Genomic DNA, 13264 nt, shown 5'->3' with positions numbered 1-13264 from the left:
TTTCTCAATGCGATGTTTGGTTTATTTACCAGAGCCTCAACTCCATCTGGCACGCTTTCAGGCCCCGTGGGTCCTTTGGCTTTCAACCTGGGTGTGCCTCAGTTCTATCCCCAGGCTCCTTTCATGCCTTTTATGCCGTTGACTCCGTCTTGGCATTTCCCGGCGCCACGATCGTCCACTCCGGCTCCCCAGACTCCTTCAGCTTCTGAGTCGGCTCCACCTCGAATTTCGTCGACGTCGAGGTTTGACGTCGAGGCTCCTCCATTGACGCCGTTGGTGTCTTCTCTGGCACCGCGTCTTGCTCCACTGATGCCGTTGCCTAAGCAACGCTCCAGGAGAGAGGCTCAGAGATTGCTTGAGGAGGAGGAGGATTTACAAGATCAGGAGGAAGGGGAAATTGTGGACTCTGTGGATGAGTTTGAATGCCTTCAGGAAGCTAGTGGCCTAGATACTTCCCCTGAGTATGACTTACCATCTGCAAGTGAATGTGTTGTACAAGACGTTGCACCTTACCATTTAGTTATAAGAAAAGCGGCTGATTTATTGGGCCTTAAACTACCCTCTGCGGAGGTAAAGTCCAACATACTAACGGAAGTTTTAAATACTTCTTCGTCAACTTCTGAGCCCTTACTTCCTTTTACAGATGCCTTGACATATCCAATTCTGGAGTTGTGGCAGAAGCCTTTGTCTGCTCCGGCTGTATCTCTATCTATCTCGAGAAGGTACAGGCCTGCCCCTGGTGATCCGTTTTTTTTGTCCTCGCAGCCGACACCAGAGAGTTTAGTTGTCCAAACTTCTTGCTCGAAGCAGTCTTCTAGTGCTTTTCCTACCATTTTGGATGATAGAGACTCGAAGAAGATGGAGCAAGCTGCGAAAAATGTGTTTTCTTCTGCAAGTATGGCTCTAAAGTCAACTAATGCAACTTGCCTTCTTAGACGATATATTCATGCATTGATGGACTCTGTTGTACAATTGGCTCCTAAGTTGCCTGAGGAGGATTGTGCTAACTTCTTGGAAGTCCTTTCGGATTCACAGGCCGCAGCACGTCCAGTGATTCAGTCAGGGATGGACACTGCTGACTCTGTGGCTCGTGTGATGGGGTCTTCTGTGGCTACAAGGAGACAGGCATGGCTCAGGTCTTCTGGTTTTTCGGCTGATGTTCAGGTGACTTTGCTGGATTTGCCCTTTGATGGGTCAAGGCTGTTTGGATCAAAGGCGGATTCAGCCTTGGAACGTTTCAAAGACAGTAGAGCTACTGCAAGACCTTTAGGCCTCCAGGTGCAGTCTACAGGTTATGATTACAAAAGATATCGAGGCTTTGGGAGATCTGCTTCCTTTTGTGGCCGCCAATAAATTCAGCAGAGCCAACAACAGCAGAATCCTTTGTACAAATCATACAGAGGTAAGAATAAGAGAGGCCTCAGGGGTGCAAATCGACAACAGACCTCCTCCTCTTACTCTACCTCTCCTCCCGCCACCGTTGGTACATCAGGAAAGCAGTTCTAGATCCCCCATCTTAGAACATGTTGGTCCAGTTGGAGGTCGGGTATCCCACTTTCTACTAGCTTGGAGACTGATCACTTCAGATCGTTGGGTCTTGAATCTTATAGAGAATGGGTACGCCCTCCCATTTTTGGAGTTTCCTCCTCCTTACCCTCCTCGCCAGGGTGGTTGTTCAGAAGACCACTTGCTGCTTTTCAGCGGAAGGTTCTTACATTACTCCAAAACGGTGCGATAGAGGTGGTTCCGAAGCAGGAAAGGGGTCAGGGTTGCTACTCCTGATATTTCCTGATCCCCAACAAGGATGGTCGCTTGAGACCAATCTTGGACCTCAGGATTTTGAATCTTTACCTCAGGCAAGAAAAGTTCAAAATGTTAACCTTGGCTCAGGATCTCCTTGCGCTGCAACAGGAAGACTGGATGGTGTCCATCGATCTGCAGGATGCGTATTTTCATCTTCCCATCCTGAAGTCGCATCGGAAGTATCTTCGGTTCACGGTGGGATTGCAACATTACCAGTTTGCGGTTCTCCCGTTTGGTCTCGATCCCGCGCCTCGAGTCTTTACAAAGGTGATGGCGGTGGTAGCGGCTCATCTCAGAAGGTATGTGGTTCCTGTTTTCCCCTACCTGGACGACTGGCTGTTGAAAGCGGAGTCTCCAGATTTGGTTTCACGCCACTTGCAAGTGACAACTCATCTGTTGTTCAAATTGGGTTTTTCGATAAATGTACCCAAATCTCACCTGGTGCCTTCTCAGCGCAGCCTGTTCATAGGGGCAATACTGGACACTTCTGTTTGCCGAGCATTCCCGCCTCCGCAGAGGATTCTCGACATACAGGAAATGATTCCTTTATTTCACCATGGAGCGGTTGTTCCAGTACTGAAGGTTCTTCGCCTGCTCGGTCTGTTCGATTCCTGCATTCTGTTGGTCAACCATGCACGCTGGCACATGAGGGCACTCCAGTGGTGCCTCCGCAGGCAGTGGTATCAGCACAATGGAGATCTCGGGGAGAATATCAGAATCTCCAGAGAAGCTGCAGCGGAGCTGTCTTGGTGGAGTGTGCAGGGTAACCTGTCTCAAGGAAAGCCCTTTCAGCCTCCTCTGCCGGTGGCCACAGTGATCACGGATGCCTCCACTCTAGGGTGGGGTGCTCATCTGGGGGATCTGGAGGTCAAAGGCCTTTGGTCTCCAAAGGCCTTTGGTCTCCAGAGGCCTTTGGTCTTCCAGAGGTCAATCTTCTGGAATTGCGGGCGATACGTTTGGCACTGAAGGCTTTTCTCCCTTCCCTTCGCGGTCAGTCGGTTCAGGTCCTGACAGACAATACTACCGCGATGTGGTACATCAACAAACAGGGAGGTGTAGGGTCGTATCGCCTCTGTCGATAGGCTCTGCGTCTCTGGTCCTGGATTCAGAGCCAACGGATTTGTGTGTTTGCAAATCATCTGGCCGGTGTGCTGAATGTTCGTGCGGACAGTCTCAGCCGACTTTACTCGGCCGATCACGAGTGGCGGCTTCATCCGGAGGTGGTCCATCGCATCTTTCAGATGTGGGGATCTCCTCCGTTGGACCTGTTTGCCACTCACGAGAACGCGCACTGCCAGTTATTCTGCAGTCTCCAGTTTCCGATGCAGGGAGCTTTAGGGGATGAGTTTCAGATAGATTGGAGCTCACAACTCCTTTACGCGTTTCCTCCCATACCCTTGATTCCTCGGGTTCTGAGGAAGATTCGCCAAGACCGGGCCCAAGTTATATTGAACACCCCAGATTGGCCAAGAAGGGTGTGGTACACAGACCTACTTCACCTCTCGTCGCACCCTCCGCTCCGTTTCCCTCTCAGGGCAGACCTCCTCTCGCATTCGCAGGGGCAGGTTCTACACCCCCACCTCCAGAGCCTGCACCTTCATGCCTGGAGATTGAACGGGGCAACCTGAGTTCCTTTTTCTCTCCCGCCGGATATGGTGGATGTTATTTTATCATCCAGGCGACACTCCACTAAGACTGTTTACTCTTCCAGATGGTCCAGATTTGTTAAGTGGTGCGGAGAGAGAGACATTGACCCTTTGAAGGCCTGCTTGTCTAATATTTTGGAGTTTTCTCTTTCTTTAGCACAGCAAGGTTGTGCTGTAGCCACTGTTAAGGGCTATTTATCGGCTTTGTCGTCCTTTTTATGTTTGCCGGACCAGCTGTCTTTATTTAAGTCCCCTATTGTCATGAGGTTCATTAAGGGCCTTACAAATAAGTTTCCTTCCACACCTTTCATTATGCCTCAGTGGGATTTGATTCTCATACTCACTTTTTTAATGGGTTCTCCGTTTGAGCCTCTTAACCCTTGCCCGTTGAGGCTTCTTTCTAACGGTTTTCTTGATTGCCATTACCTTGGCTAGGAGGGTAAGTGAGCTTCAAGCTCTTAGTTCGAAACCTCCTTTCCTGACCATTCATGCGGATAAGTTGGTTCTAAGGACCAGGGCTGCTTTCCTTCCCAAGGTGGTTACCCCTTTTCATATGGGACAATCCATCACTTTACCCACCTTTTATCCTCCCCCTCACCCCACCCAAGGAGGAAGAGAGACTGCATCGGTTGGACCCTAAGAGGGCTGTCAGCTTTTATTTGGATCGGACTAGAGATCTGAAGCTGGACGATCAGCTCTTCGTGGGCTATGTTGGGAAAATGAAAGGCAAGGCAGTGCACAAGAGGACACTTTCCAGGTGGATTATCTTGTGCATCAAGATTTGCTACGCCCTGGCCAAGAAGGAACCCCCCACCTCCAAACCAACAATATCCCCCGCCCCAGAACTACCAACAAGCTCCTGCTACGTACAACAACCAGAACCAATATCTGGTGACCAGAAATGCGCAGTATTGGCGCGACTAACAGAGATTCCAATTTTCAACTTAAGTAGTCATCCCCTGGATATCATCACTGAAACTCTTCTCTCTAAGGGTCTTTCCTTTGTTCCACACAGTAGTATCAACCAATTTGAATTATTTAAAGACATGATGGTCTTCTTTCGCAAAATAAGACTACAGAATTTCTTCGAAGACAATCAAGAAGAATCATCAGTAGTTAATAGATCAGGCCTCAAGCCGATTTCCACCTTCCTTCCATCTCTAGAACAGGTGGCTCCAGAAATTTCAGTATTTGAACACGTTGTGTTCAATAAACTTTCTGCAATTACGAAATACATTGTACCACCTCAATATAACATCACGTATGAAGAACATCTAGCATTGGAATCATTAAAACACAGCAAAGACCTCATTATCAAGAGTTGTGACAAAGGCGGAGGGATAGTCATTTTTGACAAATCCCAATATATTCAGAAAATGGAACAAATGCTGAATGATCCATGTCATTACTCTAAGATCTCCAAAGACCCTACCAAAAGGGTACAAAACATCATACTTCAGCTTACCACTCAAGCTCTTGAACATGAACTTATCTGTGAAAAAGAATACGAATTTCTTAACATCAAAGAACCCAAAATGGCAGCCATTTACGGTATCCCGAAAATACACAAGGATAGCACCAATCCACCGTATAGACCAATAGTGACCAATATAGGATCTGTCACAGAACCGCTCTCGAAATATGTAGATAACATTTTGAGACCATCTGTATCGCAAATTCCATCTTACATTCGGGACACCAGTGACATCATCACTAAAATAGAAAATTTACCTTTTAATGGAAATACTCAACTCTTGGTTACCATGGATATCACAGCTCTATACTCCAATATTCCACAAGCAGGAGCCTTAGAAGCAGTAGCCTGGTTCATGGAGATGTTCAACATTGACTGCCCAAGATTATTTATCCTGGAATGCTTAGAGTTGATACTCACAGAGAACACTTTTGAATTTAATGGCTCCCTATACAAACAAACTAAGGGAGTCAGCATGGGAGCATCATGTGCTCCCACGGTGGCTAACATCTACATGGCTCTATATGAAACACGTTTCATATACAACGAAATTGCACCCTTCAGTGAGTCTATAACAACATGGTCCAGATATATAGATGATGTCTTCTTCATCTGGATAGCTGACCCTGAAGACCTTCCACAATTTGTCTCCTGGTTGAATCTATGCGACAACAATATTTTCTTTACAGCTAACTCCAGTAATGTCAAAGTAGAATTCTTAGATATACAAATCCAAAATAACAGTGATCACCTTGAAGTTGATCTTTACGTAAAACCTACAGCGCGTAATACACTCCTTCACTTTGACAGCTTTCATCCCTCTATGCAAAAGACTAGCATACCCTTCAGTCAATTCTTGCGTCTCCGCCGGAATTGTACTAACCTGAGAGATTTCGATCTAAGATCTGAAGAAATGAAACAAAAATTCTTAACCAGAGGCTATCCAAAACGTTTAGTACGAGACTCATATAAGAGAGCAAGATTCTATGACAGGCAACACCTGTTAACTCCCCGCCACAGAACTCCTAATTCCAGATTAGTCTTCATATCAAGACATTCCACAATGAATGCAAAAGTACGCCATGTCATTAATTCGAATTGGCACATCCTAAATGCGACTAAACCCAAAGATCAAGTCTTACCCAAACCTCTGTATGCATACAGGAAAAATAAAAACCTTAAAGACTTGGTAGTAAGATCGCGGTTATCAAACACACCTGCAGGCATCCAAACACAAATCTGCAGCACAGGCCTCACCAAATTGGTAGGCAATTTCAAATGCATGTCCTGTACAGCATGTGATTCAGCCATAGAAACAAAACAATTTACCTTCAACAACAAGAACATTCCATTGATGAGTTTCACCAATTGCAAGACTACCAATGTTGTATACCTAATAGTATGCCCTTGCAATCAAGGCTATGTTGGAGAGACAGCTCGTATGCTGTCCACTAGACTAACCGAACATAGGTCAGCAATACGGACCAAGAAAATTCAAGCCCCTCTAGTCCGTCACTACTTGGAAGCAAACCATACACCCGACCAAATACGGTGGCTCATTCTAGAGAAAATCAGAAATCACTCTACCAACATAGGTACAAGTATACGCAAAAAAAGAGAAGTATTTTGGATTTTCCATCTCAATACATATCTCAAAGGGATGAATAGTGAAATACCGTGGGAACAAGTCATCAAATAAATTAAAACTCAAACATTAGACTAGTATAGGTAATATGGTTCACTTTCATTGTGCAAGCTTCCCACACCTAATAGGTCTGGGTTTCTAGCTCCCTTTTAAGATGGCCGCCACTCTCACCATCTAATACACTCCATGCGAACGTCAGTCTTCTCTCCATTTCTATTCGAATTACACCATCGTCCAATCGAAACACACGTCAACTATACAAAAAGTCGAAGTCATGACTCCATAACATGACTGATCGACATAGCGGGAGAAGCAAGACGCCGCTACGGAGACACCGGGCTGAATCGTGACGTTACCCTTGATCACGTAGTCCTCGAGACACTTAGTAAGTACGCGCTTATTCGTTCATCAGCCGCACCGAAACTGAGCAATTTTTCCGACTACGGCATTGTCACACGCTTTCTGTCTCTTGTCAGATCTTTAAAGAACTGCACGCCAGTCCATAGCGGGGAACAACGAGGCTCCTTATCGGAGACACCGAGCAGAATAATGACGTTTCTCTGGGACGCATAGTACTTCTGACACATAGTAAGTACGCGCTCATTCATTCACCAGCCTTACCACAACTTAGTAGCTTTATACACCACTGCGCTGTCATACGCGTTCCGTCTCTTTTTAGATCTTCAAAGAACTTAACACAAGTCCACTCATCGAGGCTACCAGAGTACGACATTTAGTCGCATCCTCAATTTCATCTAAAGTAAGTGCAATTGCCACCGCACTCGCAACAATATATTTCTTCAGCAGACACACACATTTTTTCTAATGCATTTGCCCTGATTCTCCCCTAAGACAGCTAAGACCGTCAGCCTAGCACGCCTAATAAGTAGATTAGAAGTACGCCTTCTCCGTTTTTTCGCCACCAAGACCGCTCAGGGAGAATCTGGATGCATTTTTAAGTAAGTCATTTGACATCAGCCTACTCAAGCTACTGTTTGTTACCACCTCCCTATTGCGTGACATTCATCCATTTATATGTACTTGTCCAATTCATTTCTTCCTTCATCAGATTTCTTTGATCTTAATCCATGTCAAGTAATATCCAGAAAAAGGCGGATCCGTCAAACATAATGTAAGTTATCATGAATAACTTAGGACACAGCCGATAAACAGATCATCAGGTCCAGTTTAGCACATTCGTCTTAGTCTCTTTTAATTTTCTATTCTCAGATAATTGAAAGGGTTGCAGCCCCCCTAAACGAATCGGTTAATAAACCTTTCCACTTCAACTACAGTCTTCATAGCGATTCGATTCAAGCCTACTAGTATTCAGGTCAGCACCATTCATTCGTTATCACAATTCACGTAACGTATAGATTTCTGCTCGCTACCTCACACTTTTTCTTTTTCCTTATTTAATACAGAATTCCAGTTGTGACTATCTCACACAAGAACCGACAAGTTACATGATGTACGAGTAGGCCATCTACCACTCGTAAGTCGCTATTTTAATTAGGCGACCCAACCAATTGTCAGGACGTAGCCACATCCATACTATTTCCTCCTTATTCTCTAAATCTTCTTGTGTTTTCTAACTTTTTAGCATTGAAGTTTAGATACTTTTTCACAAGTAGGTTTTTTTCAAAAAAGTAAAAAGTCACTTTCTGGTGATGGGATTAGATAAGGTGAAAAGTTATTTTTTAGTCCACTACTAAAAAACGTCTGATAGGATGTTATAGACTAGTGTTTTTAACTGTTCTACCATAGAAATTGTTACAATAGACGACCCATCATGGTCTCTGATTTGTTTTTTAATATTATTCTACAGCGTACTCTTGATGGTTGTTCATGTTCCCACCTAGGTACCGGTGACAAACTTTGTATGGCCCCCTGATGAAGGCACATGCCGAAACGCGCGTAGGATTGTGGAAACATCCTAAGGCCATATCAACGCTTAACCCTCTGTTCATCAGTTTTTGAATATCTGTTTATCACGTTTATTATCTTTGTACCTTATTTCACACTGAGGAGAAATCCCTTGTAAACTGTGTCAAATATCTTTAAAACATGTTAAACTATCTAAAGAACTGTAATTTATTTACAATTGAAAATCAAATTCAAAACATGTACCTGTGAATACGGAGATATATATATTTTTTCTACAAACTTATAAAAATAAAAATGATGTATAAAAAGCACTTTAGTTCTATCTAGTTTTGAATTCAAGAGTTATGCTGTTTCTTATTATTTAACCTACATTCCTAAATCTATGGTTCTTTCCACTCAGTTTTGTCTTACCCTGATTTAGGAAGAATAATTAGGGGTAACCCTCTGTTCTTTACACACATATTTGCTCCACAGCCTGCCTGTGCGAGGGTCTAGTCATAGGAATATAATGTTTTTTTAATATACTCTCAATCTTTCTAATATTTATCACACCCTTTCTCACTAGTCTAAACGTCTAAAATAAAGGTCAATCCCCTCCACTACTTTCTATACACAAGCTCAATTTTTCCGGTCCAGACGATTGTTTTGCTATACACAACACATATCTTGAGTTGATCCCGTTCCATTTACCAACATGGACAAATTACCTACCTTTGGATTTACTGACGAAGACTTTGCTTCTCTGGTAGGACAATCTACGTCCACCATGACTACTTCCACAACCTCATCTTGGCAGAGTAACACAGATACTCAAAAACTCCTAGCACTTATGAAAAAGACCAAAAGAATCGAACTCCATGGACGATTCATGCTAGAATATTTGGAAGCAGGGGTCATACCCCAAGGCCTTAGAGTACGCAATATTCCAGGCCTATTTGTTCAGATACGTAAATTTCTAGAACGTTGGTCGTTAATCTCCAACAGATGTTCACGAGACTATATGATCCTAATCGTTGAAACAGCTAAGGAACTAGTCCAAACACTACTCACTGAAATTGCAGAACTGGAAGCCAAACTAAAAGACAGTTATGCTGTAGAAGAGGCTAAAATTAAACTCACAGAAATAGAAAAAGAAATGAACCCTTACAATGATTATTTACTCAAAAGAAAGACAGACAAACTTAATAGAGATATTAAGTTCTTTAGTCAAGAAAGAGTATACCCTTATCTGGCAGAGCACTATTACCAACCAGAACCAAGTGGAGATTCTTTTGAATCATATACTACCAATGGGTCCCACAAAAAAGTAGTTACTTTCTCGGACACCACAGATTCAGACAGTGAGGCACCTCATCAACATCAACCAAGTGGCCCCAATAGAACACCGAATAGCAGAGGTACATATATCCCGCCTTTTTTATCCAGGCGCAGGAATTCCCAACCACGCTGGAGAACACGATACCAATCCAGACACAGGGGCAATTTCCAACAACCACAGAATCAACAATACCCCACGCCCCAAAATTATCAACAAGTCCCCCCACCTCCAAACCAACAATATCCCCCGCCCCAGAACTACCAACAAGCTCCTGCTACGTACAACAACCAGAACCAATATCTGGTGACCAGAAATGCGCAGTATTGGCGCGACTAACAGAGATTCCAATTTTCAACTTAAGTAGTCATCCCCTGGATAACATCACTGAAACTCTTCTCTCTAAGGGTCTTTCCTTTGTTCCACACAGTAGTATCAACCAATTTGAATTATTTAAAGACATGATGGTCTTCTTTCGCAAAATAAGACTACAGAATTTCTTCGAAGACAATCAAGAAGAATCATCAGTAGTTAATAGATCAGTCCTCAAGCCGATTTCCACCTTCCTTCCATCTCTAGAACAGGTGGCTCCAGAAATTTCAGTATTTGAACACGTTGTGTTCAATAAACTTTCTGCAATTACCAAATACATTGTACCACCTCAATATAACATCACGTATGAAGAACATCTAGCATTGGAATCATTAAAACACAGCAAAGACCTCATTATCAAGAGTTGTGACAAAGGCGGAGGGATAGTCATTTTTGACAAATCCCAATATATTCAGAAAATGGAACAAATGCTGAATGATCCATGTCATTACTCTAAGATCTCCAAAGACCCTACCAAAAGGGTACAAAACATCATACTTCAGCTTACCACTCAAGCTCTTGAACATGAACTTATCTGTGAAAAAGAATACGAATTTCTTAACATCAAAGAACCCAAAATGGCAGCCATTTACGGTATCCCGAAAATACACAAGGATAGCACCAATCCACCGTATAGACCAATAGTGACCACTATAGGATCTGTCACAGAACCGCTCTCGAAATATGTAGATAACATTTTGAGACCATCTGTATCGCAAATTCCATCTTACATTCGGGACACCAGTGACATCATCACTAAAATAGAAAATTTACCTTTTAATGGAAATACTCAACTCTTGGTTACCATGGATATCACAGCTCTATACTCCAATATTCCACAAGCAGGAGCCTTAGAAGCAGTAGCCTGGTTCATGGAGATGTTCAACATTGACTGCCCAAGATTATTTATCCTGGAATGCTTAGAGTTGATACTCACAGAGAACACTTTTGAATTTAATGGCTCCCTATACAAACAAACTAAGGGAGTCAGCATGGGAGCATCATGTGCTCCCACGGTGGCTAACATCTACCTGGCTCTATATGAAACACGTTTCATATACAACGAAATTGCACCCTTCAGTGAGTCTATAACAACATGGTCCAGATATATAGATGATGTCTTCTTCATCTGGATAGCTGACCCTGAAGACCTTCCACAATTTGTCTCCTGGTTGAATCTATGCGACAACAATATTTTCTTTACAGCTAACTCCAGTAATGTCAAAGTAGAATTCTTAGATATACAAATCCAAAATAACAGTGATCACCTTGAAGTTGATCTTTACGTAAAACCTACAGCGCGTAATACACTCCTTCACTTTGACAGCTTTCATCCCTCTATGCAAAAGACTAGCATTCCCTTCAGTCAATTCTTGCGTCTCCGCCGGAATTGTACTAACCTGAGAGATTTCGATCTAAGATCTGAAGAAATGAAACAAAAATTCTTAACCAGAGGCTATCCAAAACGTTTAGTACGAGACTCATATAAGAGAGCAAGATTCTATGACAGGCAACACCTGTTAACTCCCCGCCACAGAACTCCTAATTCCAGATTAGTCTTCATATCAAGACATTCCACAATGAATGCAAAAGTACGCCATGTCATTAATTCGAATTGGCACATCCTAAATGCGACTAAACCCAAAGATCAAGTCTTACCCAAACCTCTGTATGCATACAGAAAAAATAAAAACCTTAAAGACTTGGTAGTAAGATCGCGGTTATCAAACACACCTGCAGGCATCCAAACACAAATCTGCAGCACAGGCCTCACCAAATTGGTAGGCAATTTCAAATGCATGTCCTGTACAGCATGTGATTCAGCCATAGAAACAAAACAATTTACCTTCAACAACAAGAACATTCCATTGATGAGTTTCACCAATTGCAAGACTACCAATGTTGTATACCTAATAGTATGCCCTTGCAATCAAGGCTATGTTGGAGAGACAGCTCGTATGCTGTCCACTAGACTAACCGAACATAGGTCAGCAATACGGACCAAGAAAATTCAAGCCCCTCTAGTCCGTCACTACTTGGAAGCAAACCATACACCCGACCAAATACGGTGGCTCATTCTAGAGAAAATCAGAAATCACTCTACCAACATAGGTACAAGTATACGCAAAAAAAGAGAAGTATTTTGGATTTTCCATCTCAATACATATCTCAAAGGGATGAATAGTGAAATACCATGGGAACAAGTCATCAAATAAATTAAAACTCAAACATTAGACTAGTATAGGTAATATGGTTCACTTTCATTGTGCAAGCTTCCCACACCTAATAGGTCTGGGTTTCTAGCTCCCTTTTAAGATGGCCGCCACTCTCACCATCTAATACACTCCATGCGAACGTCAGTCTTCTCTCCATTTCTATTCGAATTACACCATCGTCCAATCGAAACACACATCAACTATACAAAAAGTCGAAGTCATGACTCCATAACATGACTGATCGACATAGCGGGAGAAGCAAGACGCCGCTACGGAGACACCGGGCTGAATCGTGACGTTACCCTTGATCACGTAGTCCTCGAGACACTTAGTAAGTACGCGCTTATTCGTTCATCAGCCGCACCGAAACTGAGCAATTTTTCCGACTACGGCATTGTCACACGCTTTCTGTCTCTTGTCAGATCTTTAAAGAACTGCACGCCTGTCCATAGCAGGGAACAACGAGGCTCCTTATCGGAGACACCGAGCAGAATAATGACGTTTCTCTGGGACGCATAGTACTTCTGACACATAGTAAGTACGCGCTCATTCATTCACCAGCCTTACCACAACTTAGTAGCTTTATACACCACTGCGCTGTCATACGCGTTCCGTCTCTTTTTAGATCTTCAAAGAACTTAACACAAGTCCACTCATCGAGGCTACCAGAGTACGACATTTAGTCGCATCCTCATTTTCATCTAAAGTAAGTGCAATTGCCACCGCACTCGCAACAATATATTTCTTCAGCAGACACACACATTTTTTCTAATGCATTTGCCCTGATTCTCCCCTAAGACAGCTAAGACCGTCAGCCTAGCACGCCTAATAAGTAGATTAGAAGTACGCCTTCTCCGTTTTTTCGCCACCAAGACCGCTCAGGGAGAATCTGGATGCATTTTTAAG

General features: G+C 43.3%; 1 protein-coding gene across 1 annotated transcript in view; it reads left to right on the top strand.

Annotated features, from left to right (window-relative positions):
• Positions 1 to 13264, top strand: part of UNC80 (unc-80 subunit of NALCN channel complex) — a 3271126-nt gene that overhangs the window by 957680 nt on the left and 2300182 nt on the right. The gene's annotated exons all lie outside the window — the stretch shown is intronic.

This window comes from Triturus cristatus, chromosome 3_2 (genome assembly GCF_964204655.1).
Source record: "Triturus cristatus chromosome 3_2, aTriCri1.1, whole genome shotgun sequence".
Taxonomy (NCBI): domain Eukaryota; kingdom Metazoa; phylum Chordata; class Amphibia; order Caudata; family Salamandridae; genus Triturus; species Triturus cristatus.
This window is presented reverse-complemented; position numbering and strand designations above follow the sequence as displayed.